The sequence below is a fragment of the Peromyscus maniculatus genome, chromosome 4 (assembly GCF_049852395.1).
Source record: "Peromyscus maniculatus bairdii isolate BWxNUB_F1_BW_parent chromosome 4, HU_Pman_BW_mat_3.1, whole genome shotgun sequence".
Taxonomy (NCBI): domain Eukaryota; kingdom Metazoa; phylum Chordata; class Mammalia; order Rodentia; family Cricetidae; genus Peromyscus; species Peromyscus maniculatus.
The window spans coordinates 101,946,096-101,968,354 of record NC_134855.1 but is presented as its reverse complement, the minus strand read 5'-3'; the positions used below and the strand labels follow the sequence as shown (position 1 = coordinate 101,968,354).

The following is a 22,259-nucleotide window of genomic DNA, read 5'->3' as shown; positions in this document are numbered from 1 at the left end:
TAAGGTGGTATGGAGATATTGGGAAGGGAGAAATTCCCCCAACCTTGCAGATATCACAGGTGAAGTCAGACCTGGCTGCTTATCCTTAAGGATTTTTAAAAAGCGAACCTGAGTTCCTCATAAAGGTCTCCCACCCCCACCTCCCGACAGCACTTAGGAAAGTATTCTTGACAAACGCCACTCCAATGCACTAGTTACGGACTTAAGCCCAACCAAACAGGATGAGTTGTTGTTGGATCAAAATAGCTTTTCTTTGAGATTATTTTTGATCAAAGCGAGGTGACTGCAGAGATAAATGTTCAAAGGGGAACTGTTATTTCCTTCGGAGAGCTTTACATTCTTTCCTTTCTTCTTGTCAGGGACCCTCTTTTGAAATGCCTCCTCTCTGGGACTCTAAGGCAGTTCACCTTTGCCAGCGCCTCTCAGATGATTGCAGGAAAGCAGTACTGGCGCGAACCTTGGGCGCCCTGTTTCTTCTCTGCTTTGTCCCTCTCCAGTGTTTATCCTCTCCCCTGCGTTGGACAGGAACCAATGCCATTCTTTTTCTACACAAGGGGAAACTGTCAGCCTTATTCTTTACCTGGGCCTGTGCTCCCAATGCATAGCAAAGGCTCAGCACCCCTGCCCCCACTTTCCCCTACTTGGAAATAGCAAAGTCCATGACCTGCCCTTGTACATGGCTAGGTTGCAAATGTCTCTGTCCTTGCTGTTACCTCATAAGGCTAGAGGATAATTCCCAAGCTTACCTCCTGCAGGAAAATCGGAGGACCACTCCTTTTTTTTTTTTTAAACACTCATCAGCTCCCACTTTTCCTATTGTACTAGCCTAACTAAATCTATTTCTATCCTCATCCTGTTTGATTTGTTATTTACAACATGGTTTGGGTTATGCTGGAGTAAACATTTGTCAAAAATTATCAATCATGAGATGCTATGGTTTAGGTCTATGTATTTCATTAAAACAGCAGGACTACATATGATGAATGGTGTTTAATATCTGTACTTAAATAGTTGAAACTTTTTTTTTTTGAGAGAATCAACTGTCTTTTAAATGCATGTGGCTACATTGTGTTCTCAAATTCCCAAATGGGAAGACACAATGACACCATGATGTCTACTCTCCTGAGTTAACTGATAGATTCAACCACATTTCAGGTGACTTCATACTTAAGGGAGTTTAACTAAAGCAACAAACACATTTAACTGCCTACATAAGGTGTCGCTGCTATATTGAGAATCTTAGGAGAATTTTAAAGATAACAAAGCTGGATTTTCTTGAACAGTGATTTCTCTAATGTCTTGACATGGCCAGATTTCATTAAAGCAGAATGAGATAGGACAGTGGAAAGCGCCCTGGCTGAGCCTGGGACTGGGGCTTCATTCTCATTACTGTCACAGATCTTAGACATAATGTGAACTTAATTTACTAGAATCTTAGTTGTTTGATTTTTCTATAAACTCCAAAAGCTTAATGAAAACTGAAGATGATTCAGATGAAAAAAATATTACACTTATTATATAATCAAAGATAAGATTAAAGATAAAGAAAATAAGTTAATCAAGTCACAAGTAAGTTAGTTATTTAACTTATTGCTTGCCAACAAACTTATTAATCAAACAAATTAAGTGATTTGCTTTGTTTTTAAAATGTCTAAAGGAAGATGGGCTCTTTACATCCAGTTTATGTCCGCTTTCCCCTGAAATGTTTTTGTCAGTGACTTAGTTTTGTTGTGGCGTAGTTCTACATCAGACTAATTAACTCTTTATTAGATTTGATCTGACACTCTGGCCATACCATTAATGTGAACAGTTCTAAATGTGTAGAATGGGTAAACTGAAAGATTATTTCTGCATAAGCATAATATATACATAGGTATATATTTATAAAATTAAGAAATAGTCCCACGTTACTTAAAGGAATGGATTTTAATAAAATGAAAGCATAGATAGTAAAGGCATAATACAGTTTCGGGATCCCTGATCTAGAAGCCTGGATTCAAATATGCTCTAAGTTTGAGATTTTACGAGCATTGACAGGATGGCACAGTGGAAGGTTCCACCTCTGCCTTCCAGTGATGGTCACAGTTCACATCAGCTATATTGAGAATACTGGATAAAAACCTCTTTGTACTGTGCGTATAAGGTAAACATGTAACCAGAGCTGGCGTTTAGACCCCAGTAAGTCCAAGATATTTCACTATGTGGCTGTAAACATTCTGAAAGTTTTACATACACACACACACACACACACACACACACACACACACACACACACGCACACACACACACGCACACACACACCACACAAAATCTGTAACAAATGTTCCTGGTCTTATGTATCTGGGGTAAGATATACTCAGAGCCTGTAAAGAAGTACTAAATAAGAAATATAAAATGACTGAGATACAAAGAAATTCTGGCTGAAGCCTACTGTTTACAAGTATGCTTCAAATACCAAATGTGTTCATTAAATATATAATAAAAATTCAGTTTGTATGAATTACCATGCAACATCTAAATTAATGACAAAAAGAAGCCGAGCCTGTGCCACCAAATAAAAGGGGGAAATGGAAAAGGAGAAATTTTTAAGAGTAGTTAAAAGGTTTAACCATATACAGCTTTGACATAGTAATTCTTTAAAATGTAGCAGAGAAATTCCCTCTTAAACCACAAACACTGCCAAGAAAAAAAAAGAAAGTTGGGGGAACTCCAAGAATCATTTGCTGACATCCTTAAGTGCAGATCAGCAAGTCCTGACAATGTGTGGGGTCCTGGGAGAAGTGCAGAGAATCTTTAAGAGCGAAAGTTCTCAGTAATCTAGTAGAATGGTCTCCAGAGTGTGTCATTCTCAAGCATGCCTCACAGGAATGGCAGTGTAGCCAATTATTCAAGCGCCAGGTTGCAAGTGGACACTCTTGACTGTGAACTCTCTGAGGATGACTATAACCACTTTTGGAAACAAATATTTTTCCGTGACGTCAGAGTCAGGAAGCAAAATGAGGAAGTCAGCACTGGAGAAAGCAATGCTAAAATGATCAGATGTGGGGACACAACTCTGTGTAGAGTACTTGACTAGTACTCCTGAAATCCCAGGTACAGTCCTGGTTCCCAGCACTGAAGGAACAACAACAACAATAAAATGACTACAGCTGGTTCTATGCTGGGCATGACACACAGAGCTCAGTGACCCTGCTTCCCAGGGAAATAGAAAAATGGGAACACATTTGCTTAGAATGTCAACTAGATAGTAAGAAGAGCGGGAATCTGTGCTGTCCGATCAGAATGGATTCTTTTGCCCTGCCCCTTTCCCAGCTCATTATGGCAGAGCTACTGACTGAGTACAGCTAATGGCACAGGTCCCTCTCCCTGCAGCTCCTAGCTAGACGATGGCATTAGAACTCTTATTGTGTGCCAGTATGGGCCAGGACACCTTTCTTCTGCTCAGCCCCATGGGTACAACGGGAACTCTATCTTCAGAATGGTGCTAGGGAGATAGTAGAGTCCCAGAATCCCTTCCTATGCAGTTCCTAAGACAGTGGTTTTATGCCGCCGGGTGAAGCAAGCCAAAAACCTTATGACTTGGACCAGTCCAATAAGAGTGCAACTTCAGATGCTAGTAGTCAAGTCACTTAGAAAGACAGACAAAAGGGTCTTGACCAGTAGCTCTGGTGCTGAGACTCTGGGATTTTGCTTTGAAAGAAAGAAAAGCAGCCCTCAAAATGATAGTTCCTAGTCTCTTTCCAGAAGAACTGATACAGTTTTTAACAGACTGTGGAGAGATAGTCAGGCCTGTGGCGGTGGGGGAGGGGAGTGGCTGGAGGGCTATTAAGAGAGTCATTTGACATGTAGGAAAAACTGTGGGCCAGGCCAATTGTCTGCTGGAGAAAACAGAAGGAAGAGATGTCTGGGTAAAATCTTCATGGTGTCAGAACCAATCTCTAAAACTGACTTCAGGATTTGCTTATGAAGATCAAATTCTACTGAATGAGTCTGTAGAGAATCCATGTCCTGGGGCCTTGTTGAAAACAATAGGAAGACCTGTCTGCCAGGAGTGGCCCCACACTTCTTCCACTTGGTGGGTGATAGTGAACACTGCAGAACAGCTGTGACCCAAGAGTCACTATCCTTAGATCCTGTGGCTGCATCTGCAAGGAACAAGGAGCAAGGAGAGAAGGAAAATAAACCAGGTATTCACTAAGTAAGTCAGGTAGCAAGCACAACCAGGAAGAAGTCTCACACTGGGGTGTTTATAGCTACAGAGGCTTCAAGATTTTACATAAAACACTCAGTTTTCAGCAAAACAGTAGAAACAGCTAATATACAATGCCCAGATCAAAAAGGAAAAAGTAGGAAGAGAAAGTGGACAACGGAAAGAGCCTGTGACAGTAGCCATGCATCAGACTCAGCAAAGGCTTGACAGTTACCTCCATAACTGGATTGGGAGAACTAAAGGAGCCATGAAGAAGGAAAGGAGCATATGAGAACAATGTCACACCAAATGAAGAATATTAATAAATGCAAATAAATAATCAAACAGAAAGTATAAAATTTTAAATATTTATTTATTCATACATATAGTTTTTATTCTTGTGAGTATGTGTGTGTGTGTGTGTGTGTGTGTGTGTGTGTGTGTGGTGTCTTTGTTTGTGTCTGTGTGTCTTTGTGTCTATGTGTATGCATATATGTGTGGGTTTTGGTGCTTATATGGAGGTCAGATACAACTTGCGGGAGTCAGTTCTCTCTTTTTATTATGAGGCTCCCTGGATGGAACTCAGATTCTCAGTCCTGGTGGCAAGTATCTTTACTGACTACTGAGCCACCTCCCTAGCCCAGAACTCACTAGTGAAATCTCCTGGGTACACATAAACTACAATGTGCAATAATAAAGATGAAAACTTCCTTAGAGGGTCTTGATAGTGGAGTTGAACTGGCTGAGTCAGTAAACTTGGAGAGAGGGCAATAAATTTTATACAGTGGGAGAGGTTGAGAAAATCAAAACCCTCACAGGAATGTGTGGACATCAACACAAATGCAATGAAAATTCAAGAGAAAAAGAATAAAATAATGGAACGGTAACCTACACATCCAAGTGACTCAGATAACTCCAGGTGTTATAAATACAAAATACTGGCAGACACTGCCAGCTAACCCAGGAACACCAGGAAAGGAAAGAAATGGCAAGCACAGCACACTGGAACACTAACTACTACAAGAGTGGAGTGCAGTGCTGAGAGAAGACTGGGTTGACATGTGCAATAACCATTACAAAGGGCAAATGTGGCCACATTGCAACACACAGGATTATTCTATTAAAGTTGCATTTCTACATACTCTTTTAAAATTTATATTTTATTTATTTATTTATTCATTTATTTTGGTTTTTGATTTTTGGATTTTCAAGACAGGGTTTCTCTGTGTGCAGCCCTGGCTGTCCTGGAATTTGTTCTGTAGACCAGGCTGACTTTGAACTCACAAAGACCCACCTACCTTTGCCTCCTGAGTGCTGGGATTAAAGGTGTGCACTACTATAGCTTATAACATTTCTGTATACTTATGATAAATACTCATAAAATGGAAGTAGATAACTGTTCATTTTCCACAGAACCAAAATGATGAATAAAATACATCAGAAAAATGAAGAGACCTGCAAAACTCATGTTATGCTTTGCTTTTGCAGGTCAGGGAGATGAGCCCAGGATTGTGTGCAGGGAAACCCCTCATTACTGCTGAACTTCTTTAGCCTATGAAACACTGATGGACAATATCAGAAAAGATTTAAATTCATGAAAATAAAAATAAATCTCATTTTCATTGACTGAATTAGTGAGTGTTGTCCGCTTTTTGAAACTTGGTGAAATGATCTACAGACTCAACACAGTCCTTAATAGATCCACAACTGGCATTTTTTGGTTAGGTATTGATGAGTATATTCTACTATTTATATAAAATTGCAAGAGATTTAGTCAAAGACTGGAGGACTAAACACTTCTGCCCTGTTGAAACTGACTGTGACACTATAGTAATGGAGGCAGAATGTCACTTTAAAGAGCAAAGGTCAATAAACTAGAACTGAAAACATAGAGCTAAAACCACTTTTCTGTGATCAACTGATGATATTTTAACAAAAGGTACTGAGCCTATTTAATGGGTAAAGATAACATTTTTCAATCAATGTTTATGGAGAAAGAGAATATCTATATTCAAATAAGAGAGTTGGCATATACCTCGTCATACCATCTAAAACATTAATTTAAAAATATATACTCAATACTGGGAGACTGTCCAGATTATAAAGTGATTGCTGTGAGCACAAAGACTTGAGTTATGTCTCCCAGAAGCCACACAAAGAAGCCCAACATGGTGGTATGTGCTTGTAAACCCTAAACTGGGGAAGTAGCTAGACAGCCATCCTAGTCTAATCAACAAGTTTCAGGCCAGGGAAACACTCTGCCTCAGAAAAGATGGTAGACAAGTCTCTGAGACCAGACCTCAAAGAGCTGGTCTTTGGCCTCCACTTTCACACAAACAATGTGTATACAGCTATGAGAGTAAAAGCTACACATCCCTTAGAAGACATGTAGAAATACCTTTAAGAGTTTGGATTTGACAAAGCTCTGACATTAGAAGGACAAGAGGCAAAGGTGAAATGGATCAATATGACCCCAGCAAAAGGAAATATTCTGTGCTTCATAGGTTAGTTCAACTAAGAGAAAGGATAACCCATAAAACACTATAAATATTATGGGGTATTATTCAGTCATAAAAAAAGAATGAAGTGCTGATACATGCTATAAAATGGATTTGCCTCATAATTTTTTGCTAGGTAAAATCTAGGCAGAAAACACTATTATATTATAAATAAATTTCCTAAATTGACAACCCATAGAAAAAGAAATCAGACTGCTATTTTTGACTATTTGGGAATGAGAGGGTAGGCAGGGTCAGGTAATAATGAAAGCAATCTATTGTTGACTGTAGTGATGGCTTAACATATTTGCTAGCATGCTAAAAGCTTAATGCTACATGTTAAATGGGTAACCTATATCTAGATAAAGCTTTAAAAAATAAAGTGAAGTGGAGTCAACACTAAATATGAGTAAATACTAAAAAAAAAATTACAAGGTTAAAAATTTATAGAAAACAGCACAAGACAACCCAATAGAATGCAAGAAGAAGCAGAAATTACCCTTCATCTGTCAGTTAGGATTGTAATTTTACCAACACAATATTAACACATGTTTTCTCAGTAGTGGGCATTTAGTAACATACTTATTTAAATTTCTGACCCTAAAGTCCTGAGAATACAAAGATCACATCCAAGGGCATGAAAAGATGGGTGTCACATATCACACAGATAAAGCAAATGCATGCTTTTATCATTCTTTATATTTCTGTTCTATTTGGGCCGTCAATAGACTGAGTAATGTCTACCTACTCTAGAGAGGATTTCTTTAATTTTACTCTATCCAATATTTCAATAACAATTATCTTGCAGGAACATCCTCAGACACAAGTGAAAATCATCTAAGTATCTTTAATCCAGTCATATTGACACTTAAATTTAACCATCACAACCTGCTAGAGTTGTTTGGATTTGTTGTTATGAATTATGGTTTCACTATGCTTCATAGGCTAACCTCTTGTATTAGCATCCCAAAATGCTGGGATTACAGGAAAATACTACTATATTCACCAAACTAACATGTGAATAACTACCATGAATATATGATCTAAATGTACCAATGAAAAGAAAGAAACTGTCATATGGATATAGAAAGTGTCACCCAACTACATGCTGCCAACAAGAAACTCTCTGAAGTTCAAACTTTAACATGACGTAAGTACCCCCATGAAATATCATTCATGGACTTAGAGGAATTGAAACCACACACAGTGTTCTCTCTCTTACAATAAATTAAGAAAAACAATAGGGGAAAATATCTTAACATTGCTTTTTTACATAATCCACTAGTCAAACAAGAGCTCTGTTAAAAATACAAAGAAAAAGAAAAACTGTCCATCAAACATATAGTGGCATCTTATACAGTGCTGATTAGGAAAATCATAGCATTGGATGTTTATATTTGCTCTAAGAAAAGACCTCAAGTGAATAATCTAAGTTCCTACTTGAAGAAACTAGATAAAAAGGCAGAATAGACATAAGTCCTAAAACACAGAAAAAAGGAAGAAGTAAAAAATGAGATAAACCAGTATTATTGAAAATATAAAAAGAATAGAGATAAGTCCATAAAACTCAAGCAGGCTTTAAAAAATGTTAATAAACATATAGTAAGCCTGATAAAAAGAGAAGACACGGATTACCAATCTCCACAATGAAACACTGATTCTATATAAGTCCTCTAGTCTCCACAAGGAAACACAATTTTACAGACATCTCAAGCATTATTAGAAAGTGAGATAAAAATTGTATTCTTATAAATTTAACAACTTAAAAGACAGACTATTTCCTAAAAAGTATAAACTACTAAAACTTTACGAAGAAGAAATAAATAAACCATTGTGGCATTCACTTCCTACTGCCTACCTATCCAGTTGTAGAACTCTCAGCTCCTTCTCCAGAACCATGTCTGCCTGCGCATCCATAACGATAATGGATGAAACCTTTGAAACTGTAAGCCATCCACAATTGAATGTTTCTTTTATAAGAGTTTCTGTGGTCATGGTGTCTCTTCACAGCAACAGAAACCTAAACTAAAACAGTGGCTCATGAATACAATGCAATTTCTATCAGTCTTGCTATATATATATATATATATATATATATATATATATATATATATATATATATATATATATATGTTTAATTATATGTATATTACTTTATCACTGTCAGACACAAGCCCTAAAATAGTTGAAATAATATTGGCAAAGATAATAGATGACTCTGCTATTAATGGTTGCAATGATAGCACTCAGGACTCTGGTATTAGTTGAAGAATAGACATAGAACAGAATACAGAAATCAGAAACAGACTCAAAAATGTTCAGGTGACCTGTGGAGAGGGAATAATAGAAAGTCTATGGAGGAAAGAGTTTTTGCACTAAGTGATCTATGAAGACACCAATAAAATGTACCTCAACTTAAACATTAATTTTATATAAATTGTCTCAAAGTGGATCACAGATTTAAACATAAAACACAAAACTCAAGTCTTAGAAGCACAAAATAAGTTTTAAAACTTGACATTTTTTAGAGTAAACCCTCCCCCCCCAAAAAAAGTAAAATTGAAAACTTACTAATAAATGTAAAAAAAAAAATGTTAAGAACAGAGAGGGAGAACAAGAAATAGGAGACCATGATAAATGAAGACCACATGAGAATAGGAAGAAGCAAAGTGCTAGAGAGGCCCACAGAAATCCACAAAGATACCCCCACAATAGACTACTGGCAATGGTCAAGAGACAGCCGGAACTGACCTACTCTGGTGATAGGATGGCTAAACACCCTAATTGTCGTGCTAGAAACCCCATCCAATGACTGAGGGAACTGGATGCAGAGATCCATGGGTAGGCCCCAGGTGGAGCTCCAGGAGTCCAATTAGCGAGAAAGAGGAGGGTTTATATGAGCGAGAATTGTTGAGACCAAGGTTGAATAAAGCACAGGGAAAAATAGCCAAACGAATGGAAACACATGAACTATGAACAAATGGCTGAGGGGCCCCCAACTGGATCAGGCCCTCTGAATAGGTGAGACAGTTGATTGGCTTGATCTGTTTGGAAGGCATCCAGGCAGTAGGACCAAGTCCTGTGCTCATTGCATGAGTTGGCTGTTTGGAACCTGGGGCTTATACAGGGACGCTTGGCTCAGCCTGGGAGGAGGGGACTGGACCTGCCTGGACTGAGTCTACCAGGTTGATCTCAATCCTCGGGGGAGGCTTTCCCCTAGATGAGGTGGGAATGGAGGTTGGTTTGGGGGGAAGGGGAGGAGGGCGGGAGTGGGGAGAACAAGGGAATCCGTGCCTGATATGCAGAACTAAATTATATTGTAAAATAAAATAAAATAAAATTTTAAAAAATGTAAAAAAAAATGTTTGTTGGGAGACAGGCAGAGATGTCACAGAGGTGAAGCAAGGGTTTCTCTTCCAGAGCATCCAAGTTCAGTTCCCAGCATCCATCCCGGGCAGCTGCCAACTGCCTGTAACTCTAGCTCCAAGGGATCTGACATCCTTTTCTGGTTTCTGTGTATACCATAAAAACATGCATAGATAAATAATAAAACAAATCTGTAAAACATTTCTCAGCTGGGAGGTGGTGGCGCACACTAATCCTAGAACTCTAGAGGCAGAGACAGGTGAATCGCTGTAAGTTCGAGGCCACCTTGGCGTACAAAGTGAGTTTCAGGACAGCCAGAGCTGTTACACAGAGAAACCCTGTCTCAAAAAGCCAAACAAACAAACAAACAAACAAACAAACAAACAAGTAAAGTTTTCTCCATGAAAGGACAGTTGAAGAGGACAAAAGGACAAACTTTTTTAAAGAGAATACTGTGAATTTTCAAGCCCAGACAAACAGCTGAGGTGCCTATTTAACATATCAAAACAGACCTGGCTGCCAGGTTCTCCCAGCATCCTTCAGTCCTTATCTGTCACAGGGTATGACTCTCATACCCTGCCTTCTACCCTGAACTGTCCAGCCCAGGAGCTGGACTGCCCTTCCCCCAGAGGCTCTTCTCTATATAATCCAGACATTTTGATTAACTGCCCCTTTCCTTTTGGACCTTTGGCCTCCTGGCTGCTGTATCTGGTTCCCTGCTCTCCCTTCTCCTTCCCCCTCCCCCATCCCACATGACCCCGCTCAGTCCTGCCATGTCCACTTTGGACTCATCCTGATATCCTTGTCTCTGACTATGCACTTTCACATAGCTATAATGAACTTTCTCCTCCATCATACCTAGGAGCAGTCATGTCCTTTTCTTTCCTTTATATTTCTTTTATTTGTTCAAATACAATGCTCAGTTGCACATACAGAAAAGGTCTAATATTTAAAATATACAAAGAAATCCCGGGCCGGGCAGTGGTGGCACACGTCTTTAATCCCAGCACTTGGGAGGCAGAGGCAGGCGGATCTCTGTGAGTTCGAGGCCAGCCTGGACTACCAAGTGAGTTCCAGGAAAGGCGCAAAGCTACACAGAGAAACTCTGTCTCAAAAAACCAAAAAAAAAAAAAAAAAAAAAAAAAAAAAGAAAGAAAGAAAAAAAAAAAGAAATCCCAAACTTGATAGTAAAACATTTGAAAACATAATTAGTAAATGATCAAAATACATGGAAAGATGTTTTATTAAAAATGACATATAGATGACTAATAAATACATAGAGATGTTCACCACAGCCCCCAGGAAATGTGAATTTAAACTCAAAGTAAGATTTGGTTATATACTTTGAGTAGCTATAATATAAACAGAGAAGAAAGCATTACTCAGACAGACTGTGCACAGGCATTATCTTCTTACTATCAATTTGTATTGCTAAAACTTTTCTGAGATATTACTTAAAAGATCCTGGTTAATAATTTGAAAAGAGAATGAAATGTGAAATAGGCCAGGATTCTACTCTACTAATCCAGGTTGATTGAACCTTGATTCCCTTATACAGAGTTGAGGAAGAAAAGTAAAATGGTTATACATCATTAAAAGAGCAAGCCTGGTATGCTAGAGGAAATCTGAACTATCACAATTTGGAGAGTATGATCCCAGTCATCTTTAAACTTTGTGGGTACTTAGAATGGAGAGCAGATAACACATATTATGATCTAAAAATAAGAACTAGAGGTAGAATGTACAGGGCTACAGATCTTCCGATAACAAGTCTTCCTCACAAAGAACAAGATGAGTTCTGGCACTCCGGAATGTTGCTGGAATCTGGATCGTTAACGTTGAACTAACAGAACTCTGCTTGTAACAAAGAAAGGGCCTCTGGCTGATTTTAATTGCAAGTCTTCTTGTAATGGGTGTTACCTGCACCTTCTGATACATCCCTTTATATCCACTACCTGTGAGGGTGAAAGATTTGGGGTAGTTTTGATCTGATGCTTCTAGATGGAAAACATCAAGTAAATGTGGAACAGGTGCCTTCATCACTGACAGGTTTCAGTGATGAAGCCATCCCAGCTAGAGAGCCACAGATAGAAATCTCCCCATGAAATCTTTTAATGTATTTCTTATCAAAAGATACTGAAGGCAAAATCATGGGACCTACTTATGCTGGTGTTCTCACAATGCTGTCAGGAGTGCACTGGGCAAGTGACAAAAGAGAGCGATAAGCAGTGGCCCCGGGAAGCTTAGTCCAGTTTATTTGGCAAAAACCTTCAGGAAACAGTGGGATCTGTGTATTCCTCTCACTGCTTGAAGGTACCATTCTGTCAAACGAGGGCTGGTAACAAATGCTATTTCAAGGAACTGCCACCCATTCTATACAACTTCCAGTATACAAGTTTTTAAACAAATACACATAATGGAAGCCATCCTTCTACAGATGTATTGAAAGTGTTTTCCTTCAGCATTTCTATTGTTAAAAATCGGTTTTGAGCATTTTGGAACATTGGGAATTCCATGCTGTCTTCAGTCTGTCTTCTCCCTTCTGGGCTTGACGTACACATGTACCATCTTTACTGCAAAGCCCTGAGAGACAGGGCCTTGTAGTGGATATGGCCATGCTTGGCCATCTAGGAGCATGAACTAGGACCTTATGCTTCAGATGAAAATTAAATCCTGTCAAAATCCTCACTTGGAGTCTCACTCTCTTGCCTTATTGCTGTATGGTTTCACAGTTGCAGGGTGTTTGGAGATGGCCTGCACTTTTGTTCCTATGAGTTTGTTACTGAGATTTTTACTAATGAAATCTAGGTGTTCCCACAGGAGGCTGGTAAGGACCTTTCTGCTTATAGCACCTCTTTCCCCTTGACTTAGTGGCCACAGACTTTCAAACACCACATTTCTCAAGCTTCACAGATCTCCTATGCAATCTCTTCTCATTTACCTTCTGTGGCCCTTCTAACCTGGGACACAGATTTCAAGGTGATCCTCAGCTTCTAGTCCATAGCCCAGGCAAATATCTTCCTGAACTTGTATTTTCTAAAATTGGGATCTTTGATTTCTTCTCTAGCCCCTAGGATGACTATGCCTCCTCATCCTCAGGAAAGGAGGAAGTTTAAGGAAATATTTCATGACAAACTCATAGAAAAATAAAACCACATTTTTCTTTTCATGTGATCCACCATTCAGTTCATTTTTATACCCCCGTGAGTAACACAGACCCTCACAGATAAGGGGCACTCATGAATATTTAATCAGCATACAAATGAGGCACAGGCCACCAACATGAAGGCTCATGAGGCATGTCAACCATGAAGGCTTAAAGCATAGCTAGCCTGCTTCAGGCTCAATTACCAGGATTTGGTGATTGTTGCTAAGTAGCTTGGCCGTGTGATGGAGAGTTCGAGAGTTTAAAGGCAGGGTTACCCATGATTCCCCATTCAAGATGGCAGGACTTGAAGAATGGGAAACTATGGTGATCTCACACTCAACTCTACATACACACATCTCAGGGAGTTGGGCAGATGACTGTTAAATTTGACATTCCATATTGTAAATCAGTGGAACAATGAGAAGAGCATCGGACATCCAAGAGCTTAATTTCCACACCAACTCCTCAAATCCCCAATCATCATTAAAGTTTTAATCATTTTGAATGAGTATCCATCTACAATACATTAAGCATATCTCTATTGTCTTGGGCAAATCACAGCAAATATAACTTAATTTCCTGTGATGAACGTAGTCATCACAAACATTCACTCTTCCAGCCCATTTAAACACTGGTGCCTTCTAGGCACTTGGGTTTAAATTGGGCTTGTTTTTATACAACAGGAAACAACCTCAACCTCTGACTCTTCTAAACTCACAAGCTTCTGTCTTTGATTATTTTTGAGCATCTTTTTTGCAAGCATTTCTCCCACTTGTTGCTTGACAATAGGATATGCCACTTTGTTGGACGCTAGCTCTGTTTTCCTTCACAAGTTTTAACTCTTTTGTCTTCTCAGGTGCCATGAGTACATGGAAAATTGAGCTTCTTTTTCAGTTAGGACTAAATAAAAAAAATAGATCTGATTTTCATTGGGCTGATATTGTGACACCTGTTTTGTGCTTTAAAAATATTCTTTAGGCTCATGGTTATTTTAAGTCCACAATAGCAAAGCAGCTGACTTATCATTTACAGGATGCTTCACATTTTTCAGAACAATGCCATAACTTGGGACCATTTGCTTTTGATGCTAATTCTATCATTTTATGCACTTATGAAGTATAAAAGGCCCATGTCTCTGTGATTGGCGAAGAGTAAGCACTAATGCTCCATCTTCCACTGCTTGGTCCCCAGCCTGATGTAATTCCTGGCATACCATGTCAATACTCTGGGTAATTAAAAACCAATTTACCCCACAGCAGATTCTGATAATGTCGCAGATGATGAAATGATTGATAACATCTTTAGAGTTGGGCTATTAGGCTCACATATTTGGAGTCATGGCTAGCAATGAATAGAGATTTTCATATGTACACTGGCTAGAAGTTTCATAACAGAGAATTAAGCAACATCAGATGAAACCAGGAAGAAAGCAAGTACCAGGCAGAGAGACAGCAGACAGGAAGTGGGAGCATTAACCAGTATGATTGTGTCTCTACTTCAACTGAAGTAAATATAAAATTTTCATTCCTAAATGACTAACCAAACAGAAAACCTATGTTCACTATACATTTTATGGATACAATGATGATTTAAGGTGTTTCAATGAAAAACGGTTCCATATAAGATCATATATTTGAACACTTAGTCCTTGGTTGATTTTGTTCTTTGGAGAGGTTGTGGGGAAGTGCCTTATTGAAGAAAGTATATCATTGGGGGCAGGCTTTGAGAGTTTATAGTTTTACATCATTTCCTGCTCACTGTCATTTGAAAATATGACCTCCTACTTCCTGTTCCTGCTACCATGCTAGCCACTTGCTGTCATGATGGATTCTAATCTTTCTGGAATCAAAAGTGCAAACAAATCCTTTCTCCTATATTACCAAGGTCAAGGTGTTTATCATAGCAACAGAAACATTACTAACATAGTAGTTTTTACTTTACTATTATTATTCCGAAGTAAGAATATGCAGAAGTTCCCTATTTTCATTCTAGCAGGATTTGATTTCCTTTTCTGTCTTGCAATGTGCTTTGTGAGGAAGGTCCCTCCAAGGAGTCTACAGAAGCAGACAGAATGACAAGATGCCAGACCTCTGATTGTTGCAATATGTAATTATATCACAATATGCCAAAAGCAACTTTCCAGATGTGCCACTGGAATCAAGAGGTTATCTAGATTTTCTGGATGAGATCTATCCCATATTACAAGCTGGAGACCTATATTAGCTGTGGTCAGAGAAAGAGATGTGATCACAGAGACAGAAACAGCCAGGACATGGAAATATAACCCATCCTGCTGAGCTGCTGACTGAAGTTGGAGGAATGTGTCAATGGATTATGGTGTCTAGAATATGGACAAGAAAGGACAATGGTTCTATCCTATAAGTTTGTAGAAAGGTGTGACCAAGGAAACCTTGGCTTTAGTCCATTGAGAGCTGTGTTGAATTTCTGATCTATCCTACTTAAACATGCTGCATGCTATACCTCTGGCTCCCACTAGCTCCTCTCCCACATATTTAACTTCCATGGATTCTGATAGTAACCTCTTCACTTTCAGAAACAGTGATGCCTTCCCAATGGTATCTGTGCTTAGTTTATTCATACTGTCCTTACCTGTTTCCTCCTAGGATGTAGAAGTGCAGTCTTGTTCCCTTAGCATGAAATGCAAGGGTGTTCGAGGTCCTTTATACTTGGGAGATGAGCGATAGCAAGGAGAATGGGAAAGGCCATGACAAATCATCTGAATCCTGTAGGAAGCTTCAGTGTCTCACAACTTTCCTTTTCTCATGAGGTGTGTCTGTAATGTTCCTTGCAGTCCCCTTATTGCCCGCTGTGCTGGTTATTTTTCTGTTACTGTGATACCATTTCATGACTGAGATAGAAGATAGAGTTTCTTAGCGATTATTGTCCCAGAAGGATGGGAGGCCATCATGGGAAGGAAATGGCAGCAAGTGTCAGGCATGGGGGTAGGAGGAAGAGCTGAGAAATCACATCTTTTAACACAACCATGAAGGAGAGAAAGAGCAAACTAGATGTGGTTTGAGATGTTAAAGTCTCAAAGGCTACCCCCACTGATGTTCTTTCTCCAGCAAGGGTAAACCTCACCCCAACCTTACAATGACTGAGCCCATGGGGACACTGTCATTGAAACTACCACAGCCTCCCTATCTCTGCCACATACAGAGATATTGTTCCCTAACAGATATTTCCTCTCTTCTGGTTGCAATTTCTTGATCTTATAATTCCCTTTTACCATTTGTATTTATGTCCAGGACATGAATAGATCTCTGAAAACATTATTTCACATTAACATGTACAAAATTGATGTGCTCCTGAGAGAAAGAAGTTTTGTAGCAAGATAGGCCCTCACTTCAGAGCAGGCAATGCCACCTTCCTTAGAAGCCCCAACATTAGGAACCTCTGCTGCACTCAGAGCTGGCATCCCAAACAGATGGACTGTACCTTTTGGCTGCTCTGTCCTAACTGCTCAGACCAGGTCCATTTCCTCAGAGTGTGCACTGATCACAGACCATAGGAACTGGGTGGTGTGAAGGGTTACCTGTCCCAGCTCCTTCAATAATGAAGACAGGGAATCCTTCAAATACTGTGGTGGGACCAAGCAGTGTTTAGGGTTAGTTCATGAAGTTAGGCTTCTTGGGAATTTGAAGTGTAACTCTGTGACTAAACTGTGGAAACAGAAGCAAATTACCTTCCTCTTCTTTCCCAAATTTGGGCATCTGGATAATGAGGGGAGTGACAGTGACTATTAGAAGGTTATTGGGATGATTATAGAAGACAAAACCTGAAACTTTCTTACTACAAATGCTACTGAGATGAAAATAAACTCTTCATATTTTTATGCACAATTAATTTTTGGAAGCTAAAGAAAAGATATTCTTGTCTGCCGATGGTGAATTAAGGTGCAAAGAACATGGGCAAAAGCCACCAGTTCTTGCTCAGTGAGGCTACTGTTAGGTCTTCCTTCCCCTTCCTCTCAAATGTAAACTAGCACAACCACATACCCTCAATACGTCCTTTGGCTTATTATTTTCTTTACACAACCTAACACCACAAGCTATCATAAAATATAGGTATTTCCATATTTTTCAGGTTCCCTTCTGAAGTTGTAATCTATCTGGAAAGTGTTAATTATTATTAGTTCTGCCCACTAGTGTATCAACAGTGTAGAGAATAGAGGCCTACAATTACATGATAGATGTTCAAAACATTTTAATTAAAAAAAAAAAACTGAAGCAAGAGTAGATCATTGATTGACAAGATGAATGAAATTCCTTCTCTCTTCAATGAGATCTTCTAGTACATCTGCTGCTCTCATTCCTAGGCTTAGTCACAGCCACTTACTGAAGGAGAGCATGGAACCCCACACCAGAACTCCCTCCTCTTCTTATACTTTGCCATATGAATCCATCTTCTATTTCAAGTCATCTTGCATCAAGCAGTATGAACACACCCTGCCCCTCTGATTATGCTCAGTCCTGCCTTAGAAAGTTTCTGCACTTCACATTCACTAGCAGGTTGTGGTAATATTTTAATTATGCTGAAATGTTATTTTATTTGTACGTTAATAAATAAAGTTTGCCTGGAGATCAGAGGTCATTAGCGAGCCAGGAACAGAATTCAGGTAGCGGTAGCCCATGCCCTTAATCCAATCACATGTCAGGCAGAGTCTCTGTGTGGTCAAGGACACAGCCAAGGGTGGTGACCCGAACCTTTAATCCCAGTACCAACCATAGAGACCTGGAGGTCTGTATAGACAGGCAGTGATGAGGAAGTCATGTGGCTGGGTTTAGAGCCAATGAGAAGGCAGAACAGAAAGGAAATAAAAAGACAGGTCACACAAAAAGAAGGTCTCTCTCTGGGGGAAGCGATGGTGGCGAGGTAGTCAGATAAGGTAGTTGTGGCTCTTGCTCTGATCTCTTTGGCTTTAACTCTGTATTTGGCTCTGTGTTTCTTTTTTTAATAAAACCGCTTAGAACTTTGTTTACAGCAGGTCTCTAACACAACCTGCTCATGGGCTTTTCTAGCCCTTTGCAAGCCTTCCCATGTTGTTTTAAAGCTAACTCTTCTCACTACCTGGTATGTTTCAAATCCTAATTATCATTGTCTGTTTTAGACTGAATGTAGCTACATAGACTTGATTCAGCCACACGAAGCTTCCCGTTCCTTCCTCTCACATAACTTTTCCCTAAAGTGTTGGGCCTAGCAAAACCATCATTTTTTTTTCTACATTGTTCTATGAAAAAGAAAACTCTGGGCTCTTAAAATTCAACATTAACCATGACAGTATAAGGAATTAGTTAAAATAGGATACAAATAACACACAAATAGCCAGTTCACAGGCAGATGCCTTTAGAGGTGGAAGATTTAGAACAGAGAAAAGCTGATCTGTCCACCAGCCTGAATGTGGAATCGTATAACATCCTGGTCTGCATTTTACTCTTTGGCATTTCATATACTTTGAATCATCTTCTACCTATTACATTAAAATTGCATTTCTCACTAGCTGGTTTCCCAAATTCCAAACACCACTTCAGCCTGACAATTCCAATTTCTCAAGCAACCCATAAAGCTTTGTGTGCTAAGTGCGTGTCTGTGTTTCCATGATGTTAAAAGTTCATGTTGTAAACTTTTGAGAATATTGCATGTATCTAGCAATCCTGAAACTATGCTCAAAATCTTTAGTTAAGACCACATCCATTATATACTGTTTTAAACTCAACTCTCTAAAAATATTTATAGGGATACATTTGTACTATGCATAATATATTTATACAGAAGATCCAAAATGCTTTCTTAGTAAAAATTTTCACTTATTTCTGAATGTTCCAAGTATTTTTTATAATGAATGGAGATTGCTTCTATACTGAGGAGCCATGTTATTTAAAATGAGACCTATTTTGAACCTGGCATATAGTTGGACATAAGAATGCCAAAAACCCTTTATCCTTCAGGCCCCAGAGAAAACTGTTATTAGACTGTAATTTAACTAAATATCTATTATTTTTGCAGATTTAACAAAACTTCAAACTTGACCCCCCAAAGTCTGTATACATATGCATATGCCCTATGGCCCCTTCTTCCTTGCATATCAACCACAAGTCATTAGTATAAAGCCTTACTTGATTGAGCCTGACCCTGGTCTATGGCATTATGCAAAAAACAAAGGCACACTGGGAAGAGAATTTCACTTGCACAGCTCAGCACTGAGGGTCTGGGAGCTGTTCACAACCTTGGTAAAAGAACTAGGGGAGTAATCATGGCCAACCAGGCAAAAATGGACTGGCACCTCAATTGATTCACGTCTGGACTCTTTGAAAATAGGGCTACAAATAATAATTCCTTGTGGTTACAGGCACTTAATCTTCCTGTGCCACCTCCCATCATGCTGCTGTATAGATTAATTTTATCACAGCAGGACTACAGAGAAAGAACTGGTTTTGACATTTGAAAGGTATGAGTGTCATCAGTGATCTGTCCAAATCCACATGAGTAGCAAATAACAAAATTAGAATTTATACCCCTACAAACCTAACTTTAGACCCCAGCTACTTTTGTGGGGAGGGGGTCTTTTGGTCAATAATGAGTGGTCTGAACCTCTAGGAACTCAAAGATCAGAGTCAGGAACATAGAAAGGGAATAATAATGTGTCATAGAATTTTCTGAAAAACCTGTATTATATCCATTAAAGTACATTGTTCAGGATTTATAATTCTGTTCTATAATGAGAAAGTATGTGACCAAGCACTGAGAATGTCCTCTGCAGGCAGAGAAACATGTGCCTGGTAGACAGTGCTTGGTCTCCAGTGCTCATTTTTAATAGTTCTTCCCCTCACCTCCGGGAATTGTCTTTTTTCCTTCTCCTTTTCCTCTTCCTCTCCTTCCTTATTCTCTCTTCCTCTTTCTCTAAATCCTCACCCCACCTTCTCCCTCCTTTTCTTAGCCTCCTTCCCCCACTACTTTTCTGATTATATAACTCAAATCAAGTTCCATTGAATATATATGCAGTATTTCTGTCCATTGCCTTAAAATTTATTTGGTAGCAAAATAAATAAAAATAAGTTAGGATGGAGAGAGAAGGGGAAAAGCAGGTGGGAGAGAGAAACAGGGACACATTCCATTGTAGTTGCAAGAAGATGAAAACAAGCTTTGAGAATTAAGACAAACAAACATGAATTCACATTGGGTTCATTTCAACTCTGTAAATATGTAAATGGTGATGGCCTGCCCATAGCCTCTTGGCAATGGTGGCCACACATACCTCCAGGTGGATGCTGTGCCTTTCCCTCCTTTGATTCCAGCCCTTTCCTTTGTTGATGTCTTGGGATGACCTCTGGTTTCCAAGGTCCTTTTTATTCCTGATGGTCTGCAGTCCTTATAGCACCTACTAAAATAGATAGAAACAGGATGCTGAATAATAACAAAACAAATACACTCCAGCAGGACCATTTAACTCCAGCAATGTTTACTAAACACACATTTTGGCTGGCACACTGTTCTATGTAAGTCTACAGAACATTGTCATTTGCATTCTAATCCAGGCTGTATCCCTGCCTTGCTCAGAGATAGATGTACCTCTCATTCTTTTGGTGTTTTAATTTCCTCAGTGGCTAAACCCGAAATCATATATCCAATCTACCTTCCAGAACTTCTGAATGGATTATAGCGAAACCTTTCATAATGCGTTGGCTTAAAAGATTTCTCTCTGAACCATATTGATGTTTTCAATATTCTATTTTCCCCAAACAGTCATCAATAGGACTTACAAAGGAAATATAGCCATATAATTGGATTAATTTCTATAAATCCCTGGATGATCTCAAAATGTTTGGCCATGAGTAATCAATGAATTTGAATTTTTGGCAAGTGGTAATCATGTGCACATTTCAAGTGTCTGCCTTTTCCTGCATAAAACAATCTGCTCTAACTAATTTTGAGAATATAAATGTTAATGTGTGGCAGTATTAGAATACTGTTTCATTGGAGTAAATTCTCTGATGGCATGAAAAAAATCAAGATGCAAAAACAGCCACATGGATGCCAAAGCAGGAAGTAGTCCAAGTCTCTAAGGTCAGATTGTGACAAGGCTGAGGTTGGAAATAATTTCTAAAAGGGAATCTAGTGGAGGGATTGATTTGACAGGTGAAGTGGGAGGGAAATCGATCTTCCCATACAACTAGAGGTTCTGTGCACAGTGCCCTATTGCATCTGAGTATTCAACCCTCATCTCAACTCCACCACTGCTCCATGTGCTCCCAAAGACTAACCTGAAAGCCAGGGAGGAGACAAAATGTGTCTATACTCAGTGGACTGACCATAATCAAACCCTAGGTACTATATTAGAGTCCTTGTTTAGATATTGAGTTAAAAATCTACAAGTCTACTTCAGTAGAGAATACCAACCAACAAGCCGACTAGCATGTGTTGCTTTGTGGGAGAAACAATTCCTGGCAGAAATCCTGCATTGGAGCAGTCAGGAAATGTGAGGACCATGTGTGTCCCCTCCTTTGGAAAAACAAAACACTATATGAGACACCAGGCTCAGGCCAGCCACAAAACATGTAACTGAGGTCAAGATTTCAAATAACCCCCACATAAAAATCACAGTACTAATTGATTGAGTATTTGTGATGTGGGAAGAACTTCAAAAGAGTCATCCCAAAGCTTCATGTAACCTGCAAAGGTTCCTGTTACAACTCCATGTAAGAGATGAAGCAGCTGAAGCTTAGATGGGTAAATAATGATCATAGAAGCACTAGTACAGGATTTACAATGGGCCAGATACTAAGTCTTTGCCTACGCATTACTTACATATTACACACACACACACACACACACACACACACACACACACACACACACAAACACACACATACACACACTCACACATACACACACACATTTTTTCCTCAAAAAATCCCTATGAGGTGGGTATTAGTGTCATACACATTTTACCTTATGAGAAGTTGATATATGAGATATTAGGGAAGTACAAGGTCACATGTCTCCCAGATAATTAATTCAGGTTTCAAATCTAGGGAGA

General features: G+C 39.1%; 1 protein-coding gene across 14 annotated transcripts in view; it reads right to left on the bottom strand.

The window, feature by feature from the left end:
- Window positions 1-22,259, bottom strand: part of Sema6d (semaphorin 6D) — a 569,376-nt gene that overhangs the window by 492,975 nt on the left and 54,142 nt on the right. For 11 of the 14 annotated variants that reach the window (XM_042276119.2, XM_042276125.2, XM_042276130.2 and 8 more), the window contains exon 2: window positions 20,478-20,600. The gene's annotated coding sequence lies outside the window, so the exon portion shown is untranslated. Of the gene's footprint in view, window positions 1-20,477; window positions 20,604-22,259 lie in introns of all 14 variants that reach the window. The other 3 variants (XM_076570515.1, XM_076570530.1, XM_076570523.1) reach the window with 1 other exon arrangement.